Here is a 22,704-nt window from a genome sequence, read left to right on the forward strand (position 1 = left end):
AAAGAGTAAAAGAAAACACTGGAAATGGCTCAGTTGATCCTTGCCTAGCAAGCATGAAGTTCTGTGCTCAGTCCCCAGCACTACATAAACTGGCCATAGTGTGGCTCCTCTATAGTCCCTGCACTCAGAAGATAAAAGCAGGAAGATCAGAATGTCAGGCTACATAGCAAGTTCAAGGCCAGTCTTAGCTACCCAGGACTCTATCAGAGACAGGGTCTGGGAGCAAGAAAGAGGAAGGGAGAGGGACAGAGAGGAAGAAATATTTTATCTGTCAGTTTTAGGGTCTGGTTCTATATGGGCCGATTCATTTGTGCCCTAGCAAAGAATATATGGTACTAGAATCAAATGGCAACATAACCCACTGACATCATTAGTCAGAAAGTGAACATGGAAAGGAGCAGAGACTGGACAGGATCCCTAGTGGTCTTCCAACTAATCCCCACCTCTCAAAGCTTCCACTCTTCCCAATAACATCGCTTTACTGCAGCATTACAGAAATGCTGCAGAAACCTACTCTAGCACAAGTGACAACTTACAACAGCTGGAATTCTGGAACTTTCTGCATGTCTTTCAGGCAGTTCAACAGATTGAAGAGTCTCAGGAGGCTTGACTGGCTAGTCTGAGTCTCTGCAGAGTCCCTACTACTTATACAGCCATAGGAAGGACAGACCTTGTACATCTGGTCAGTTTCAGGAGCTTCCTAAGACTTAGGAATTGTTTACTTCCTGAGTCCTCATGAATCTTCCTTTAGAACTTCCTTTAGTTAGGGAGCTTCTCTCTAGAATGGAGCTCTTCAAGACAGAGAAAATTGCTACCCAACAGCTACCATCTCCAGTGTCCCATACTTGAAAACAGAGTCTAATTACAGTAAGATATGATCATTTAAGTACATTCTAACCCAATAAAACTGGTGCTTTTATAAAAGGAAGAGACAGATGAAACAGAGGATCCCATGTGCCCATCAAGGCAGAGATGAGAGTGGTACATCTCCCATGGAGGCTCACTAGCAGTACTAGGTTAGAGAGAAGGATACAAGTAAGGCACCTTAACCCATGACATCTTCATTTTAGACTTCTAACACCTAGACTTTTGAAAGCCTGGATTTCTACTGTTAAAGCCACCCTGTTTGAGCATTTTGTTAGGCAGTCCTAAGATTAATATACTCTCTGTTGTTACACATGACCTGGCCTGCATCGTAAGTACATGTCATAGGACAGCAGCAAGGCACTGCAGTCAACTCTGGGGCAATTTATGATCTCTTAAGGGGGCATTTAAGTCCTCACTATGGGTTTGTTTTTTAATTCTCATTCAGCAGGAAGAGAACTTAAAATTTAGTTCCTAAAATTTGATAGTATGAGAACAATATGATGGTTCCGTGGATTAAGCCTGTTGACCTAAGCTGATCCCTGGGACCCACAATATAGGAGAGAAGTATCTGCAGTGACTGTCTTCCACAGACACACACCATAGTAGGTATGCACCGAAATACATGAAATAAGTCAAATTATTAAAGGTGACTATCTGTTACTTACTGTTCATTTTCAAACTGAAGCCATTTTATCTACTGATGACAGGTCATGCCCTCTCAATGTACTATGGTGCTGTTGACATATTATGGTTTAATGTCCCATCTCCGTAGTACATCTGTGTGCCATTGAACAAGGCATATCTGCATGAACCCTTCCAATGAATAAGACATATCTACATGAGCCCTTCCCTATACAATGAATAGAAAGTGTTGTATTGTTAGCATATAAACCAACATGGACAACATCAGGGTATTTTCCTTAGCCAAAAGCTTGGTATATTAAGACATTTTTCTGGTCCTCATTTTTATTTATTTATTTGTTTGTTTGTTTGTTTGTTTGTTTATTGCTTTTTACAAATTACTTAAGACTTAAATGAATTTCTGGTCCTCATTTTTATTTATTTATTTATTTATTTGTTTGTTTGTTTGTTTGTTTATTTATTACTTTTTACAAATTACTTAAGACTTAAATGAACCAGCAGTTTAGAGAAGTCAAGGGGGCAAGCATGACTTCCCTTGAGGGCTGGGAAAGTCATAAAACTAAGAAGGTGGCTAGACTGTATTCTCAGACATCCTTGCTTACACATTAAGAATGCAGCGTCACTTCCACCCAGGAACGTGTGGTGTTATGCTTTTCTCAAAACTCAGAGACCAGTTGTGCTGGTCGTCTGTCTTCATAAGACATGACTGTACACACATCTCCAGGTATGTTTTCATTCTAAAAGTGAAAACAGGGCAAGCACCTAGGTCACGAGTACAGGAAGGAAGACATCCAGGCCCCCATCTCAGAGTGGCCGACCGCCTTGACAGAGTTGATCCAGCCCAACCTGGAATGTGGGTTCAAAGTTACTAGTCATTCCATTTTGCAAGAAGAATTTCTTAGGCAAAATTCCCAGATCTTTAAATGTTGCAAACCATCCAGACAGGGTGAATCATATTTGTAAGCCCAGCACTTAGAAAGCTGGAGCAGTAGGATTGTTTCAAGTTGGAGACCAACCTCAGCTACATGGCACTATCCTGTCTCGAGGATGATGATGGTGGTGGTGGTGGTGATGATGATGATGGTGGTGGTGGTGGTGATGATGATGATGATGATGGCGGTGATGATAATGATGGTGGTACATGTTTTCTTTATTTGTTTTCATTTTTTTTTTCTTTTTAAAATTAGGACAGGGTCTCACTAAGTAGCCAAAGTTGGCCTTGAATTCAATGATCCTCCTGAATCATCTACTCAAGTGGCTTAGAAATATGCGCCCCCACAGTCAGATTCATCTGCAAATACATTCACATTCACAGGCAGCATGATGATTCCAGACAAAATATTATCTGTCAGCAGATGAGCCCCGTGGTCTGCTAGTTTACAGCCTTTACCTAAACACTGCTTTAGAAATTGTAGCAAATATACAGAAAACAAAAACACTGGCATTTGCAGGTCAGTGAGGCGATTCAGCGGGTAAAGAACGGTGCTTGCTGCAGAGTCTGGTGACCTTGCATCCCATCCCTGGGACTCAAGTGAAGACCCAACTCCACACGGTTCAACTCACAGTGCGGTTCTCAGGCTTTCATAGGTGCATTCACAGAATTGGGGGAGGGGATGATGATGGTGGTGGTGGTGGTGATGGTGGTGATGGTGGTAATGATACTAATAACACATTAAAACTAAATGAAAATACTTCTTAATTTACCATTTGCTGTGGTCTATGTAGTGATGTCCCATCAGAATTCTTGTGCTGAACCCTAATCACCACAGAGATAGTCTAGAAGTTGTAACCTTTGGAGGTCATGAGATCAGGAAAGTGAAATACCAGAGCTTTCATTTGTGTATGTGTGGAGGCCGGGTTCAAGACAGGGTTTCTCCGTATAGCACTGGTTGTCCCTGGCATTCACTCTGTAGCCCAGGCTGTCCTCACAGAGATCCACCTGCCTCTGCCTCCTCAGTGCTGGAATCGAAGGTATGCATCACCACAGCCCAATTTATTCCTTTTTTCTTTAATTGAAAAAACTTTTTTTCACATGTTATATTTCGATCATGTTTTCCTCCTCCCCTAATTCCTCTCCTATCCTCTCTACTTCCAGATCCATAACTTTAGATTCTTTTTCTTTCTTTCAATTAATAATAGTAATAAGGAGGAGGAAGAGAAGGAGGAAGGCTAGGAGGAAGGGGAGGGAGAGAGAGGAGGATAAGGAGGAGGGAGAGGGGGTGGAGAAATAAAACAATAACAGTAACAAAACAAGAAACAAACTAAAAAACAAATCCATAAACACACAAAGGAAAATCAGCACAAATGAAAGACCAGTAAAATTAAAATTTAAAAGCCAAATGTAAAGCAATACTAAAGAAAAAGTCCAAAAAATATTTCTGAGTTTGTTTGCATTGGCCAACGATTCCTGGGCATGGGTCCTGCCCTTGAGTATGGTTGATATACCAATGAGACTCCATAGGAAAAAAACTGACTTTCTCTTTGCCAGTGGGCATCAATTGTAGATGATCTTGGTTAGAGGTGGCACCCCATGCACACACCCAGCTTCAAGAGTGCTAGAGTCCTATCTGACTTGAACCTGTGCAGGTCTTCCTACGCTGCCACAGTCTTATGTGGATGAGTCCTGTAGTCTGAAAGACGTGGTTTCTAGAATCTTCCATCCTTCTGGCTCTCATAGTCTCCCTGCCTCCTCTTCTAAATAGATCCCTGAGTCTCCAAGGGAGGGGTTTGATGAAGAAATTCACTTTAAGACTATAAACCACTACAGTCTTTGGAACCTTCTGTCATACAGACATAAACGAAAAGGTAGGAAATTGATCTTCAACAGACACCGAATCTGCTACTAGGTATCCTTCAGAACAGTAAGAAATACATTTCTGTTGGTTTTATTGCTTGTTTTGTGAATGAATTTGGCTTGAGGTGAATGAGTTTGCGTGTGAATATGTATTTGCTTTTGAGTGAGTGTGAACACGTATTTGTGTATGTTGAGGCCAAGGATCAACATACTTTGGCACTCTCCACCTTGTTGTCGTTATTGTTTGGGGTTGGGTTTTTTGAGACTGGGTCTCTCACAGGCCTGCAACTCAACAAACAGGCTAAGTAGCCTAGTCATGTGCTCTACGGATCTGCCTGCCTTCAATTCTCTAGCACTGAGATTACAAGCACATTTTTCCTTTAACACGTGTTCTTGGAATGCCTGTGTGGCAAGCACTGAACCAACTCAGGCATCATCCCATCCCCACATTTCCATCATTTCCAAACCATTCAGCTTATGTGTTCATTGCAGTAGGCTGAGCAGAGGAAGTCCCCCTCTGACTACTTTCAGTGTGCAATGTCCTTTACAACATAGTGTTAGGCAATCTCTACCACCATCAGATTCCAGAACCTTTCCATCATCCCCAGGAAAGCGCTGAGCATATTAATTTATAGTTTATTCTCATCATCAATTTGTGTGTGTGTGTGTGTGTGTGTGCCTGTGTGTTTGCATGTATGTGTGGGTAAAGATTTTACTATATAATCCTGGCTAGCCTAGAACTCACTTTTTAGACCAGGCTGGCCTCAAACTCATAGATATCCACCTGCTTCAGCATCCCAAGTACTAGAATTTATTAACAACTTAAAAATGAAAAGACAGCTTTACAATGAAAATATCCTCCCCCAAAAAGGTTATTTATTGTTGAAAAGGCAAAACCTTTCAGACGTCAGTGTTGGCAATCTGAGCCTCTTCTTCCAAAAGCCATGCAGGGCCATCTGGGTCCTCTGCCAGAAATCCCTTTCCTCTCAGCTTACTACATCCACCCCCCCACCCCCGCTCAGCTCTGGTACTCTGAGAATAGAAGACTCTTTCCTCTTGTGAAAGCCCCTTCTCTTATGTTTTATGGTTGTGATCCTAGCCTTTAACGGCTGAGCTATATAAGGACACATGTTCCACTATGTTCACAGCAGCCTTATTTATAATAGCTAGAAGCTGAAAAGAACCCAGATGTTCCTCAATGGAGGAATGGATACAGAAAATGTGGTATATTTACACAATGGAATACTACTCAGCAATTAAAAACAATGAATTCATGAAATTTGTAGGCAAATGGTTGAAACTGGAAAATATCATCCTAAGTGAGGTGACCCAATCACAAAAGAATACACATGGAATGCAATCACTGATAAGTGCATATTAACTAGCCCAGAAGCTCTCAATACCTAAGACACAAGTAGCATATCAAATGACTCCCATGAAGAAGTAAGGAGAGGGCCCTTATCCTGGAAAGGCCTGATCCAGCACTGTAGGGGAGTACCAGGACAGAGAAAAAGGAGGGAGGTGATTAGAGTATGGGTGGAGAGAAGGCTTATGGGACATATGGGGAGGGGGGAACTGGAAAAGGGGAAAGCATTTGGAATGTAAACAAAGAATTTAGAAATTAAAAAAATGGTGGGAAAAAAAAAGAAAACTTGACTTCCAAGTGTGGAAGCCAAATTCTAAGCCTTAGCTACTGCAAAAAAATTAAAAGAAAAGATAAGGAAAGAAAAGGAAAAGAAAAAAGAAAAGAAAAGAAAAGAAAAAGAAAGCCCCTTCTCTTTTGACACCCACACCACCCAACCAAGTCACACTTTTCTCTTCCTGTTGCTGTCAACAGCCGCCAGCTCTCTTGTGTGCCTGAGATTTCAGCACCTGGATGTCAGTCTTCCAGTCTGCCTCAAGTGCTGTCATCTGGAGCAGCTTTCGCACGCCTGCAGAAGCCCATCATGAGGAGATAGGAAGCTGTTAGTTTGTTGAACTCTGTACCCCAGCAGTCTAAAAAAAATGCTCAAAATGCTCAAAGCTGCGTGACTCTCGCTCCCACCCTTCCGCTCCCACTCTTGCACCTCCTTAGGACCTCGGGGGTACAACCCCACACTTTCTCATGCACCCCTGTTGCTTTAGGCACTAACCAGAAGTCCCTCCGCACAAATCCTGTGCAAACACCATAGTAATCATCTTGTTCTTTCCCCACTGGCAAACATACCAAACTCCAACCCTAGATGAACCCAACCATCTGGCCTCTCAGTGCCCTAGCTCCAGCGGGAGAAAACACACAGCTGAACTGATTGGTATCATTGAAAAGTCAACATCCCCAACCCACTGTTGCTTGGCAACCTAATTATGCATCTCCAGTGAACTCAGTTGATCTGTTTCCTGAATGATTGCTTGGTACATCTCCACTCAGATCAAGTCTTCCTTTTCTTATCTGCCCAAAGGGGTCCATCACCGGGTTCTATAAGGTTTACCTCCAAACTGCATCTCCCAACTACCCACTGCTCTCCTCTGCCACTCAAATGTCAATCTTCTCTAGACTAGCTGGCCTGGTAGTGTCCTAAGAATTCCCCTACCCTCTTACTGCCCTCTCTTTGAAGTCTCAGCACAGAGGCTAGAGTGACTTTTTAAATATATGACATTGTCATTTCTTTATTTTGTGTATATGTGTTTACATGTGTGCTTATATGTGTGTGGACATACTCATCCATGCAAGGTACTCAGGTCAGAGGACAACTTTCAGGAGTCAGCTCTCTCCTTCCACCATGTGGGTTCTGGGTACTGAAGTCAGGCTGTCAGGCACGTTTATGCACTGAGCACCACACTGGAACCTGGAATGGTATTTTAAAAGCAATAAATAGGTCATATGGTTCACCTGTTTTAAAATGAAGTCATGACTACCCCTTGGCCAAAGGTCTTAAAGAAACCGAATGCCTCCTGCCCTCTGGCCCTGGCTCTGGGTACCATTCCGTGCGGATTTGTGTCTGTTTTGCTGTGTTCTAGCGTGAGGAGCTTCACATACCAAGGTTTCCTTTCTTCAGCCCAGGCTCATTCTCCTTCCTAGGCTTGGTTTGTTCTCTGGCCCCTCCGCATTCCCTACCAAGGGAGCACTAATACAATACTTTCAAAAATAGCTTTATCATTTTCTGATTTATTTTACCTTTTCGTTGAGGTACATGTATACTAAGGACATAAATAGTCCTTATGTTTAGTACATCACTTGGTAAATTTTTATAGACACATACAACATGTAAGGATTCCTCTGGTAAATATATTTAATATTTCAAATATTCTAGTATACTCTCCTGTAACCTGTCTTGGTGAACTAAGTCAGGAGCAGAAGAAGTAGCTATATAACCTCTGTCACTAACATATTATGCAATCAAGACTTTTCTTCTTGCTGTGACAAAATCTAACAAATGAAAAAGTAATTCACATGAGTTAAGAGAACAGACTGGGAGAGCTCTGCACTAAAACCATCTGGCCCTGGCTGCCCTTTTCTTTCTTTCTTTCTTTCTTTCTTTCTTTCTTTCTTTCTTTCTTTCTTTCTTTCTTTCTTTCTTTCTTTCTTTCTTTCTCTCTCTCTCTCTCTCTCTCTTTCTTTCTTTCTTTTTCTTCTTCTTCTTCTTCTTCTTCTTCTTCTTCTTCTTCTTCTTCTTCTTCTTCTTCTTCTTCTTCTTCTTCTTCTCCTTTCTTCTTCTCCTTTTCCTTCTCCTTCTCCTCCTTCTCCTTTCTTCTTCCTCCTCCTTCTTCTTCCTCCTCCTCTTCTTTCTTCTTCTTCTCTTCTCCTTATCCTCTTCTTCCTCCTCTTCCTCTTCATCCTCCTCTTTCTTCTTCCTCTTCCTTCCCTTTCTTCTTCTTCTTCTCCTCCTCCTTCTCCTCCTCTTCTTCCTCCTCCTTCTTCCTCTTCTTCTTCCTCCTCCTCCTCTTTCTTCTTCTTCCTTCCCTCCTCCTCCTCTTCTTCTTCCTCCTCCTTCTTCTTCTTCCTCCTCCTTCTTCTCTCTCTCCCTCTCCTCCTCCTTTCTTCTTCCCCTTCTTATTCTTCCTCCCTCCTTTTCCTCCCTCCTCCCTTCTTTTTCTTCCTCCGCTTTCTCTCTTCTTTTCCTCCCTCCTCTCTTCCTCCTCGTCCTCCATTTCCTTTTTCTCTTCTTTGATTGAGAGACTTTTAATTACTTCTATTCACTTGGAGTTATAGGTCTGTTTAAATTGCTTATTTGCTCTTGATTTGACTTTGGTAAGTGATATATATCAAGACAATTATCCATTTCTTTTAGATTTTCCAGTTTGGTGGCATACAGGTTTTTAAAGTATGTCCTTGTGATTCTCTGCATTTCTTCAGTGGCTGCTATGTCACCTCTTTCATTTATAATTTTGTTAAGTTTGGGTATTCTTTCTCTCTTTCTGAGTTAGTTTGGATAAAGGTTGTCAATCTTACTGATTATCTCAAAGACTCAAACCATTGGTTTTTTTCCTTTTTGTTTGTTTGTATTTTATTAATTTTATCCCTGAGTTTAGATACTTCTTGCCATCTACTCCTTTGGGGTGTGATTTCTTCTTCTTTTTTTTCTTCAGTGTTTTCAGGTATGCTATCAAATTATTAGTATGAAGTCATTCAAGTGTTTTTATGTAGTCACTTAGTATTATGAAATTGACAGTCAGAAGAGCCTTTATTGTATCCCATATATTTGGGTATGTTACATATTCATTTTCATTAAATTCTAGAAAGTCTTTCATTTCTTTCTTAATTTCTTTCTTGACATGTTTCATTCAGTAGTGAGTTGTTCCATTTCCATGAATTTGTAAGCTTTCTGTTGTTGATGATACCCAGCTTTAATTCATGATTGTCAGAACCCAGGGTGTAGGACCCAGGGCGTTATTTCTAATTTTTTGTATCTGTTGGAACTTGTTTTATGTCCAGTATAAGGCCAGTTTTGGAGAAACTTCCATGAGGTACTGAGAAGAAGGTATATTTTGTATTTGGGTGAAATGTTCTATAAATATGTTATGACCATTTGGTTTATAATATCACTTAGCTCCAGCATTTCTGTTTCGTCTTTGTCTGGAAGACCTGCCTATTGACAAGGGTGGGGTATTGAAGTCTCCAGTGTTTGTTTATGAACTTGGGTTCCCTTATATTTGATGTTAAGAATTGCAAAGTCCTTGTGGTGGATCTTTTCTTTGATGAGTATACAGTCAGTCTCTCTCTCTCTCTCTCTCTCTCCTGACCTGTTTTGGTTTAAGGTATATTTTGTCAGATGCTAAAATGGCTTCCTTGTCTGATTCATTTGCTTGAAATAGCTTTTTCCATCCTTATACCGAGAGGTGATATCTATTCTTGATGTTAAGGCATGTTTCTTGGATGCAGTCAGCAGGATGGACCCTGTTTTTAACACAGTATGTCCATTTATGTTTTTTATTGAGACTTTAGACCACTGATGTTGAGAGATATCAATATGCGCAATATTTGTTGATTTCTGTTATTTTGTTGGGGGGGGGGGCGCCTAGGAAGTGTTTGCCCTCTTTTGATTTGTAAGTCTCAGATGATTTGTTCCTTGTGTGTGGATAACCACTTTATATTAGCATTTTCCTTCTAGAACCTTCTGTAGGGCTGGACTTGGAGATATATTGCTTAAACTGGTTTTATCATAGAATGTCTCATTTTTTTCCATCTATTGTGAGTGAAAGTTTTGGTGGGTATGGTAGTCTAGGCTGTCATCTGTAGTCGCTTTGAGTCTGTAGAACACCTGTACAAGCCCTTCTGGCTTTTAAAGTCTCCATTAAGAAGTCACCTAACATTAGAAGTTGTTACTCTAATAGGTCTCCTTTTATGTTACTTGGTCTTTTTTATCCTTTCTTTGGTCTGTTTGAGTTTTTATTATTATGTGCCAATGGACCTCTCTCTTCTGTTGCAGTCTATTTTGGTGATCTGTTTGTTTCTTGTACTTTTATAGGTACCTCTGTCTTTAGGTTAGGGAAATTTTCCATTGTAATTTTACTGAAAATGTTTTCTATGCCTTTGACCGAGGTTTCTTCTCCTTTCTTTATTCCTATTATTCTTAGATTTGATCTTTTCACAGTGTCTCAGATTTCCTGAATGTTTTATGCCAGGATTCTTTTAGATTAATATTTTCTTTGACCAAGGTATTCATTTCTCCTGCCACGCCTTCAGGGCCTGAGATTCTCTCTTCATCTCTTGTATTCTGTTGGTAAGGTTTGCCTCTAAGATTCCAGTTGGAATTGCTAGATTTTTTTTTTTTTTTACAGGGTTTCTCTGTGTCGCCCTGGCTGTCCTGGAACTCACTCTGTAGACCAGGCTGGCCTCAAACTCAGAAATCCGCCTGCCTCTGCCTCCCAGAGTGCTGGAATTACAGGCGTGCGCCACCATCGCCCGGCAATGATTTTTCAATCCCAGTTTTACCTCAGTTTGCATTTTCTTTATTGATTTTATTTCTATTTTCAAGTCTTGAACTGTGTTTTTTTTTTTTTTCATTTCCTTCCCATGTTGTTTTCATAGGTTTATTTAAGGAATGTATTCATTTCCTCCTTAAGGACCTCTGTCATATTCATAAAGGCTATTTTAAAATATTTTTTCTTGTGCTTCAGCTTTGTTGCAAGGGACAGCTGGGGTAGGGTTTCTGGACCCTAGTGGAGATAAATTATCCTGGCTGTTGACTGTGATTTCACTCTGGCATCTAGGCATCTGGGATTGGGAAGACAGTAATTCTAGGTGCTGATATCTGGTATTGTGTAGGTGTTTGTTCCGTGGTTTCTGTTTCCTATGTGCTTCTTAGAAGTGTGTGGTAGTTGTATACTGTCTGGTAGGAAATTCTTTTGAGATCCCTGATAGGTGTGGCCATGGAGGTTCCTAGTAAAACGTGTTTCAAGGTATTGAGAGCTGACATTTAGAAATGGGGATGGCATAGGTATTGAGGCCGAAGAGTCCAAAGGAGGGAAGACAGCAATGCAAGTTCCACCAGGATTTGCTTAGTCCCCTGGGAATGGGAGCAGAGAGTGAGGAGAGGCCTGTTACAGAGATGGGGATGAGACTGGGGACTGGACTTGGAGGAGCTGAAGAAAAGGTGACTGAAGATCTGCAGTTATCCTGCCTGTTTCCCTGCGTAGAGTGTGCTGCAGGTTCCCAGGGATTGTTTGCCCACATTGGGGGCAGGGAAAAAACAATGAGTGGGGGAGGGAGGTTATGAGGTGAAGGCGGCTATGGTCTATTGGAGATGGGGAGAAGGGGGAGGGGAGACTTCAGCAGATGGAATGCTGCAGAGCTGGGCATTTGGAGAAAGAGGTGAAGCTCTGTACTTAGCCTATCTGCTTCCCTAGCTGGTGTGCAGTGGGAAGGCTTTCATATAATAAATTTCATTAATTTAATATACAGAATTATTTATCAAGTTGTTAGTTTACTGATAGACAGCAATTTCTTATACTTCTCTCATTGTGGGTGTGTGCATTCATGTGCATGTGTGTGTACATATGTGTGTGCATGTGTAAGTATGTGAGAGTGTGTGTGTGTGTGTATGCATGCATGTGTGTGTGCATGTACAGGTACACTTGTGCATGCTTGTTAATGAAAACAAGTTAGCCTTGGGTGTTGTTCCTCGGTTACCACCCATCTTATTTTTCTGAGAGTCTCTGGCTGGCCTGGAACTTGCCAACTAGACTACACTGGCTGGCCAGCAAGCCCCTGTCTGTCTCCTATCTGTCTGTCTGTCTCCATCTCCCCAGCACTAGAATTACAGGCATGCACCACCAGGCCTGGGTTTTCATATGTGAGCTCTAAGGATGAAACTTGGGTCCTCATAATTATTCCACAAGTGCCTTCCTGATGGTGCTGTCCCACAGCTCCCTGTTTTCTCAGGGGTTGTATGTATGTTTGGTTGGTTGGTTAGTTTTGTTTTTGTTTTTTGAGTATCCATACAATCTTTTTGGATATACACTTTGGTTATTGGTCATTTGTGTAGCTTTTCTCTGAATTAGTCTTGGTAGGAGTTTAAATCACGTCTAAGAAGGAACCCCTCTTTCTCTGTAGCACATCTGCTCCCTTCTTCATTGATTTCTGCCCTTATCTTTGGAATTGCTCTGCCTTCGACTTTCACTGCCTTTAATTTGCTTCAGCTGCAGCCGAGGTGCAAGTGCGAGCTCCCACTCGGGAAGGGGGAGTCCTCTGAAAGTATGTTGCCTGGTTTTCAACCATATCAGGGTACTTAGGAGGATATTCCAATGACCTTTTCCTGGATGATTTTTCAGTTAATCTTAACTGTTATTAATGACATATTCTGTAATGTGTTGGTCTTTTGAAACTTACTGAAAGTTGACTTAAGACAAACATTTGAACAAGGCTACATATCGGTAGTATTACCCACATTAATAGGTATTCCAAATTGCTTGGAAGTTAAGATTTTCTTCTGCCTCTTCTTGAGACTCCCATTTTGGGCAAGGCCTCTTATACTTTGGGGGGGGAGGCAGTTTAAGAAATCAAACCCAGGGCCTATTTCATGCTAGACAAGGGTTCTACCACTGAACTCCATCTCTAGCCTCTTCCTGTATTTTGAAAGACTTATTTTTATTTTAGGTATGTAAGTATTCTTCCTGAACAGATAATCTGTTCACCACATGCATGCCTGGTGCCCTCTAAAGCCTGTAGGAAGTATCAGATAGTCTGAACAGTTGTGAGCCACCACGTAGGTGCTGGGAACTGAACCCGGGTCCTCTCTAAGAGCAGCAATGAGCCTTCTCTTCAGCCCTAGCCATTTCTGTTCTGTTGATGAGGAGTTCAGGAACTCTTTAGCTTTTATTCTTCCACCCCGAAAGTTCTGCCCTTCATTCAGAGTTGGATACTTGCTCTTTAGCTTCTTTACCGTCATCCAGGCTCAAACCTTATTGAAAATACTTTGAAAGAGAAATGATTGTATGTGTATGTGAGAGGGGTGATGGGAGGAAAGATTAGCTAACAAGGGCCTGGGGAGGAGGTTGATTTGTTCTCTATGTCTCTTGTTCTGTTCCCAATCTCCTGGCCACACCTACTACCTTTCTGTATTGTCCTAACAATCCCCAAATGTTCCGTAGGGGAAAACAGTTGTTCATCTGGTGATCTTTGGAGATTGCCATTTGGCAATATGAACTCACACACACTTTCTTCATTTTCCTGTACTGAGGTTGCCTACTCTCTATGAAAGCTTGTACCCGGATTCAGAACATGCACCTGGCAAGAAAACGATCAACAATCTCAACAGAGTTCTTCCTGACCTTCTTTTCCTCTCTCTTCCTGTCTTGGATAAGGTGTGATCGAGTTGATCATTGTCTTGTTCCGGTTCTGCAAGATGGCCAAAGGACGTCCAATCACAGTTATTGCTTGAGGAAATCAGTCAGCTTCCTCCTAGAAGATTACTTTCTCCGGGTGCAGCCTCAGAACCAAGGATAATTGACCTCTTGGGGTGAGGAGAGGTCAAGGTGTGGCCCCGCCCATCATTGTCTCAGCTGATACATTGTTAATCTGTTAGTCAATGTGTTAATTGCTCTCATAGATCAGGGGGAAAGCAGCCCAGTTCCTTCAAGATGATCTGATCCAGGGTCTCTCACCTTAGATAACTGTCCTCAGCCTGGGGTGGCCCTCCTATAGCTAATAGTTCCTTGGGGGAATCTTTCAGGGCATGTCCCTTGGTCACAAAGATGGTTCAGATCATCCCTATCCCTGGAAACCAAGGTGACTCTAGAGCATCAGTTTTCAACATGTGGGGTCACAACCCCTTTGGGGTCTACTGACCCTGTCACAGGTGCTGCCTAAGAAAATCAGAAAAATAGATGTTTACATTACAACTCATTACATTAGAAAATTACAGTTATGAAGTGGCAATGAAAATAGTTTTATGGTTGGGAGTCACCACAACATGAAGAACCGCATTAAAGGGTCACAGCTCTGGAAAGCTGGGAATCACTGCTTTAGAGACAAGGGGGGAAAGCATGGCATATCTCTGCGCCTTCAGCTTGGAAGTGGGGTGCAATGGGTTAAGCACAGTACAGGAGTTCACCATGTTTTTCCCTTGTAGGCCTGAAAGAGAAGTTGGTGACTTTGGCGATGTCTGTCTTCTACTTATAGCTCGCTGCTATGAGAACGTTATACTCATAACCAGAAGGGTTTGCATTTCTAGTGATTTACCGCCAATAGTCTAATGTAGTCAAGTCAAAAAAAAAAAATTACTGACAGAACATAAAATTGATTTTAATGTTGCCGCTAAAAGGACAAAGGTATTTCCTTAAAAATAAATGTACAGGTGCCATTTATTGGTTATTTAGGTGATATGGAACAACCATCTTATATTCACTTACACACACTTTTCTTCTCTCCTAAAATTGAAGGGCAAACCATATCTCTAAGCCTTTTGGGCCAGACCATGAATCTAATTAGGACCAATGGACTATGAACACTAGTGATAAACATCATTTCTGGAGGCAGGGGTGGGGGGATGGAGGGTGGGGCAGTGGGGTTGGGAGGGACCTTTAGAGAGTAAATGAGGCTCAGTGATAGAGTGCATGCTTCATATGCATGAGACACTAGGTTCAATCCCCAGTGCTGAGAAAGAGGAGGAGGAAGAGGAGGAAGAAGAAGAGGAGGAGGAGGAGGAAAAGGAACTGGAGTTCCGCGGTACAACCAGTGCTTATCAACATCCAGGCAGCCCTAAGGCTTATCCCGTCTGTCTCAGTCACAGCAATAAAGCATGCCACATGCTAGGCTACAGAACATTCAGCCTGAGACATCGCCACAGCAGGGAGTTGCTCAGACTTCGAGTCAGTAAGAAAGAACTTTAATGGGGCTGGGAAAAGAGTTTAGTTGGTCAAACCCTTGCCACACAAGCATGAGGACCTTAGATGATCCCCAGAACCTACATTAAAAAGCCAGTTGTGGTGGTGTGTGCTTGTAATCCCATTACTAGGGAGGCAGTCCCTCAGGGGCCAGCCGCTCTAGCCGACCTGGCAAACTTGAGGACAGTGAGAAACCCTGCCTCAAAAGGCAAAGTTAGCAAGCCACCCAAGGAACAAGACTGAAATTGTCTGCTGACCTATGCACATAGGTCACATAGACCCACAAACACTTAAATGTGTGTGTGTGTGTGTGTGTCAGTACACACACCAAAAACTTTTAAGAAAAAGAAAGTACTTTAATGAGTTGAGTCACAGTAGCTCAGCAGTGTCCTGTCCAGGCAAATGCAGGCAGGGGCAGCTAATGAACACAAAGACACGACACTGAATGTGGTTTACCGGTTTACTTTTATGTGTGTATATATGTATGGACGGATGGATGGGTGGATTGTTTTGTTAACATAAGGTATCGCTATGTTGTCTTGGTGGTCTTAGAACTTGCTATGTAGACCAGGCCAGCCTTGAACTCACAGAGATCCACTTGCCTCTACCTCCTGAGTGCTGGGATTAAAGGCCTGTTCCACTCCCCCCAACCATGCTGTTTTACTGTTAAAGCTCTAAATTGTAGAAGGTAGAAGGTTCTGTTTGGACTGTGAGTTACAACAGGCAAGCGGGACTGGAATGAACTGACCTCTAAATGAAGGAGAGTAGAGAGCACCCTTCAATTACATGCTGCGAAGTTTCCTTAGGAAGTAATTTTCCCCCACCTTGTCTCCCCTGGAGGCACATACATGAAAAAGAAGCTGTATGTGTTCTGAGTTAAGCTATAACATACCTTAAGCTCTAAGTAATCTTTGTGATACAATCTTGTGTGTTAATATCAGGGACTTTCCAGTCCCAAGAAATCAAAGCGGCTTGAAGAGGGTAGCAAATATTAGCCTTCTCATTTCTCATAGCACACTGTTCACCTGAGAGCTGTGTGCTCGAACCGTCCTTTCTCAGAGTGATTTCTCCTCCCCTCTCTCCTAACTCCTTATGTGCATGTTCGAAACTACTCACACATACAGGAAAAGACTAGGTGGATAAAGCATTTGCCGTGTGCACAAGTGTGAAGACCGGTTCAAATCCCCAGCACCCATTTAAAAGCCCCCACAGGCATGGTAACCACTTGTAATTCCAGAATTCCAGAGCTTGAGGCAGTGACAGAAGATCCATGGGACAAGCTAGCTAGCTAGACACCCAATATCAGCTTCATGCCTGGTTACACACACACACACACACACACACTCAAAACTTCACCAACAGCCATAATGCTTAACAGCTGAAAAGGATACTTTCTTGGATAATGCATATTTTACATACATATTATATATTTTATTCTAAGGGGTAAATTTAGTTATTTGAGTTTTGTGTTTTAAGGGTTTGAGTGGTGGGGCTGGAGAGATGACTCGGCAGTTAAGAGCACTGACTGCTCTTCCAGAGGTCCTGAGTTCAATTCCCAGCAACCACATAGTAGCTCACAACCATTTGCAATGGGATCCAATATCTTTTTCTGGTGTATCTGAAGACAGCTACAGTGTACTCATATACATAAAACAAATAAATAATTAATTACTTGATGGGCAAAACTTAAGAAGGGCTTGGGGAGGGCAATAGCTAGAATGTAAATAAATAAAAAGAAACTTTTAAAAATTAAATTTATGTATATACAGTATGAAAAAGAAAAAAGGGCTGAGGATCCTCTCGTTTTTCCATTAACATACTTTCTCTAGCTAGCTACTTCTTCAGCCAAAACACAAAAACCACCCTTGAGTACAACTATGTCTCTAAGATGGGACTGTTGGGAAACTGTGATGGCTAAGTTTGTCAGTTTGACTGGGCCATTAGGTACCCAAATATTTGTTGGAACATTCTGGAAGTATCTATGAGCATATTTGGGGCTGAGTTTAATATTTCAGTCTATAGGTTGAGTAAAGCAGATTGCCCTCCCTAAAGTAGGTGAAAAGACAGAAAAGAATTGAGTAACTGATTCTCCCCCATATCTATAAGACATAACTTCCCTTGTCCAACTGTCTTGTAGGTTGGATGTTGTTTTGATTTTGCTTTTTGATTAGAACTGTGTCTTAAGTCTACAAAGTGCATGTGTGCTGGCTAATCATTGTGTCAACTTAACACACAAATTAGAATTATCTGAAAGGAGGGAACCTTAATTGAGAAAGCGCCTCCATAGGATTCAACTGTAAAGCATTTTCTTAATTTGTGACTGATGTGGCAGGGCCCAGCCCATTGTGGGTGGTGCCATCCCTGGGTTCTGGCTTCTCTAAGACAGCAGTCTGAGCAATCACTGAGGAGCAAGCCAGTGAGCAGCACTCCTGGGGGGCCTCTGCATCAGCTCCTGCCTCCAGGATCCCCCCTGCTTTGAGTTCCTCCTGTCCTGACTTCCTTTGATGAGAAACAGCAATGTGTAAGTGTAAGCTGAATAAACCCTCTACTCCCCAACTTGTTTTTTGGTCCTGATGTTTCATCACAGCAAGAGACCCTAACTATGACAGTATGTCTTAGGACTTATCAGCCTCCATAATCAGGAGGAAAATGCCATATAGTAACTCACTAATATGCCAGTGTTCAAAGGAAGTTAGTGACCAAACCCAGAGTAAGTGGTGGAAAGGTCTTACACGTAGGTACCATTGCCAGGAAGTTAGATTATCACTTCCCAACACACTGGCTGCCAATGTGGAAACCCTAAATATTCACAGAATTCTGATTGGCACTTGCCTGGCAACTACAGTGAAAATTTCAGATCTGCATGGTAGAATGGACTAATTTGGAATCTGTGAACAGTTTGGGTGTCCCAGTAAAATATAACCTTACTATGTATATTTTAACTTTTAAAAATACATTTGCTTTGTGTGTGTGCACACTCAGGTGTTGGCATGTGTGCCACAGGTGTAGGCATGATAGTCAGAAGACAACATTAGGGAGTCAGCTCTCACAAGGGGTCTCTTGGTTTTCTTGCTGTGCTTAGTATCACAGGTTAGATAACTCTCCAGGTCACAAGCACTCGAGAGTCTCCGTCTCTGCCACCAGCTCACAGCCTTTCAGGAGTTGTCTGTCTCTGCCTTCTATCTAACTTTCACGTGCTGAGCTCACAGGTGCCTACATCTAACTCTCTTATGTAGGTCCTGGGGATTAAACTCAAGTCATCAGCCTTGTTAGAGCAAGTGATTTTACCCACTCAGTTGTCATGATGGTCCAGTTGTCTTGATGGTTTCATTGATCGGTTGGTTGGGCTTTTTGTTTTGAGATAGGATCTAGTTAGGTAACTTAGTCTGGCCTTGAACTCCCTATATAGCCCAGGCTGACCTCCAATTCAATGCCCACTATACTTCAACCTCCCAGATGCTGGGATTATAAGCATTAGCCATCATGCTTAGCACCATGCATATTTAAATTGTATGGTTTTTATTATAAACTATATAGATTTTAACACGTGGGACATTGGGAATTATGTAGATTTTTTTAAAAATACATATATAGTAGATAATGTCACACACAAATTTTCTTTCATTTAAGGTTATATCACACAAAGCATGGTGGCGCAAGCCTTTAATCCCAGTTCTTAAGAACAGGAGGGAAAAGAGTCCAGAGTTCTAAGTCCTTCTAACTGCTCAGAAAGTTCAAGACCAGCCTGGCTTGCATTAGCGCTTGTCTTAAAAACCAAGTGACTCGACATTTGTACAACACAGTGATATTTCAGATGATGTTTGTGAAACGGAGTTAAATTTGAGTGTTGTGAAGATGAGCCTCCAGTTATTTGTCCTGACAAGCCAAATCAACTTACTTATGTAACCAGCTTAATGCAGTCTGCCTCCATAAGTCCAGACGGGCCTTCAACTTGTGTCGCCACAACTTCTTGCCTCAACCAAGTGCTGAGACTGAGGGGTGTGAACCACTTGAAATGATTTTTCATTTGGACTGTGTGGGACAAACAGCCCAAGGAGTCTTATGCTTCAGGGACCTATAAAAAAAATCATAAACTACTAATCTAGGATATTCAGCCAGACACCTCCCTCCCCTTGCCTGCAAATTCGCCTCGTTACAAAAGCTGCTTTGTGGTTCAGTATTAATTTATTTTACACCATATACAAGGTTTTTTTGTAGTTCGCAGAACAGATGATGCAGTTCCTGAGAACTGCGAACGAAGACTATAAAGCTGAATGGGAACACACAGTAGGGCACGCACAACGTTGATTGGCAGTTGAAGCGGCAGTTGGTGTGGAGTCGTCGCTGCCACGGGTACTCTTATCTTTCCTGGCCACACCCCTGGGCCGAGGAGGCAGCTCTGAACAGATGGTGAGTCTCAGGTGCCAGGTGTGCAGCACGCCCTACGCTGTGTGCGGCACAGGGCTCTTTGGTCCCTGCCGCACCCCGCCCAGCCTATGCCCGCGAGCGCCCCCAGCGCGCTGTGTGTCTCCGTGCTGTCCGCACGCGCGGTTTGCCGAAGGTGAAAGGCTGGGGAAAACGAACCCTAGTGCCAGGCAGAGCCCGCCACCCGGCCAGAAGCTCGTGGGGAGCACGTTCCTCCCCTCCTCTGACTCCCATCACTTGGCAGCCACCCCAATCGCCTGCTCGCCCCTCTGCAGCAGCGCACGAGCCTTCGCCATTGCTCCCTTCCCTCTTCTCCCCCCCCCCGCCCCACCCTCCCACACTTCGTAGCCCCTACGGATCATTCTCCGGCGGGATGCCCTTGCTTCCCACCCGTCTCTTAGCCTCCAGGTTGGCTCTCCTCTTTCCCTAATATTTGGGGAACTCTACTTTAGGCGTTTCCCCCCCCCTCCATAATTGTAATCATTCGCTTGCCTCCTGGGACTCCAAACTGTAATTGCTTTTACGTGGCTGTGGGCACGGGAACAAGGAATCCACTGAGAGATGGTTTAGGGGTGCTGGGGTGGGGAGCGGGTGCTCTATTCGGATTCTGGGTACCGTTTGCGCGGTGGGGGCTGCAAGGGGGAAAGTGCGCTCAGACTTTCGGTTATCCACCTTCCCCCGTCGCCCTCGTCAAGGACGCCTGGGCACTCTGGGAAGCCTTCGAGGTCCTCTGTGGACACACAAACACCTCATCCTTCCTGATCCAGCTAGAGCCTGTAGATGGGGAACTATCTGGTTCCTTCGTTCTGGCCCCTGGGAAAAAAGCCCTGGCCGCTGCGGTGCACTGCCCCTCCCGCAGTCACGGCGAGAGCTGAAGCATGAGCCCCGGACAGACGCAGATGGCACGCTATTTGGTCCAGGAGAGGCTCACAGAGGGTGAGGGGCTGCTGGGCACCGGAGTGCACCCCGGGACCAAATGGTTGTCGGTTCCGGTCAGTGGCGGAACTGGGCCCCAGCGGCTAGGTCCAGGCTGGAATCAGGGGAGGGGCACGGAGGGAGAGGGGCTGGGCGAGATCCCCTCACCCCCGCCTCCTGGAGTGGCTGCTCGAACTGCCACTTAAAAGGAGGCCCCGGAGCTGGAATGGGTTGGGGGTGGAGGGGTGGGAGCATCACCAGCCCATGCCTGACAGTGAACCTCCTCTGAAGACAGTGGCGAAACACCCTTTGCGAGCATCGCCCGAGCCACGTTTACAGTAGAAAAGACTTTCCTCCGAAAAGCACCACCGAGTCGATTGCAATTTAGCTCCTCCCAGTGAGAGTCACGGAAAGGCAAGGCGAGACCCGTGCACCGGGAGTCCCAGGCGAGCTTGGGCAGGACCCCTGTTGCTGAGCTCCGCCAGGCGTGCCGGGCCACGGAAACCATTTCTTTTCAGGAGCAGGGGTGGCCTTTGGGACTCCTTTGGTCATGCGCCGTGTGTCTCTGCCGCCGCCGCCGAAGGAGAGCGCGCAGCTGGCGGAGAAACCGCATTCCCGCTCCTACCAGCCCGAGGGAGATGACCCGTGACCTCCGAGTGAGGTTACCAGATCCGCAAGGGGCGTCTCGGCTTCCCCAGCCATTGGGGAGTTTTCCGATGAGCAAACAGGGGGCAGCAGTTGGTTACCCTAAACTTTGTCTTATGGGGGCAGATCGGGGGAGAAGCCTAGAATTCACCAACACACCATGTTTCCCACTGGTCCTTTAAACCGCTACCCTGAGAAGTGTTGGGGGTTCACTGGTTCAGGAGACCAGGAAGAGGTTGGATCTTCCCCCACGGTTTCCCACGTCGCCGCTTGCTCAGGCAGGCTCAGCGCTGCCACCTGGCGGCTGCCTCTCCTGGATTGGGAGGCGTTGTCTGCACGCACCAGTTCCACAGATCTTGGAGGGTGTGCCAGACCTCTGTCTGGGGAAACAGAGCAGAAGCTCCAGTTAATGCTTCGTATCTGTGTGGCCAGTGCGGTCACTCGTTTTCTGCTTGTTCTCAAGAGTAAGGGGGGAAATGTGTTGGCATTGAACGGCGTGGGTATGAAGAGCCGACTTGAGCCTGCTGGTTATATGAGGGATGAGAAAGTGGTGAAATTATTAGAAATATGTTTCTTATCTCTGTGTAGTCTAACAGGGAATATAAATGACAGCTTTCATTTATCGTGATTAATATGTTTCGAATAAGAATTCAGTACATTGGTCTGGAGAGATAACTCGGCCCTTGTTAAAGGCTAAGGCTCACAACCTAAACCTAAGAATTACTGTTTCGATACAGCTCCCTTCTCCTAGCCCAGTTTCAATACAAAGTCCTCAGCGCCAAGGATGGAGTGCAAGGAGTTGGGGGAGCAAAATCATCCCCAGCGAAGGGTGGGGCTGAACACCGGGCTGAGAGCATTCAGTTTCCCAGAGCACTTTCCAGGCAACAAAATTAACAAGAAGGCTTCCCCCACCTCTGTTTATTTGAACTGAATGCTCAAAGCCAGAGGGGCTCATGCTGTCAGTCTCTACAGCCAAACCAAAGCACGAATCTTGGAATATAGTGCCAAGCCAGATTCGTGACACTAATTTTCATCCAGGTTTCCCTCCCTCTGTGCTATGTATGGGAACACATTAAGAAGTGGAGGTAAATCTTCATCCATACCCCATATATATACCATTTTGTAGATGTGAGGTTTTATGTTGTGCAGGCTGTGTAGGAGCAGGAGAAATGCATTAGCTGATGTTACACTCTCATGTCGAATGGATTGCATTTAATGGAATAAAATAAATATCTGCCTTAATTCAAAATGTGAGAGGTCTAATATCATTTCCAATAAAGACCATTAGTTGATTATTCTAAGGCAGGACTTGTTTGCAAAACAATCCTGGCTCTCTGTTCATACAACTACAAGGGGAGCCGAGGGAAAGAACACTGAGTACTGACTTAGTAGAGGCCACCAAATAGCTAGAATCTGGGGAAGGGGGAGGGGGCGGTCAGTGATGGGGAACTGATTACAAAGCTTAGGACATTAGGCAGTGAGGCCCAGAAATCTTAATACCATAATTTGGTATTAAATCCAATACATTCTGGTGTATATGTACTTTACTCGTGGAAGGGTGACTTTAATCAAAAGCTGTTTGTCACATGTTTTGTCACGTCTGCATGCTCTAA

At 43.8% G+C, this 22,704-nt stretch overlaps 1 long non-coding RNA gene across 1 annotated transcript; it reads right to left on the reverse strand.

Annotated features, from left to right (window-relative positions):
* Positions 1–6,062: 6,062 nt before the first annotated feature.
* Positions 6,063–19,173, reverse strand: LOC127665283 (uncharacterized). The gene is made up of 3 exons (XR_007973347.1): positions 19,005–19,173; positions 7,001–7,128; positions 6,063–6,234 (listed from the first exon to the last, which is right to left on the reverse strand). It is a non-coding gene; the product is annotated as an uncharacterized LOC127665283 (long non-coding RNA).
* Between the last annotated feature and the right edge of the window lie 3,531 nt (positions 19,174–22,704).

Source organism: Apodemus sylvaticus, chromosome 14 (assembly GCF_947179515.1).
Source record: "Apodemus sylvaticus chromosome 14, mApoSyl1.1, whole genome shotgun sequence".
NCBI classification, from domain to species: domain Eukaryota; kingdom Metazoa; phylum Chordata; class Mammalia; order Rodentia; family Muridae; genus Apodemus; species Apodemus sylvaticus.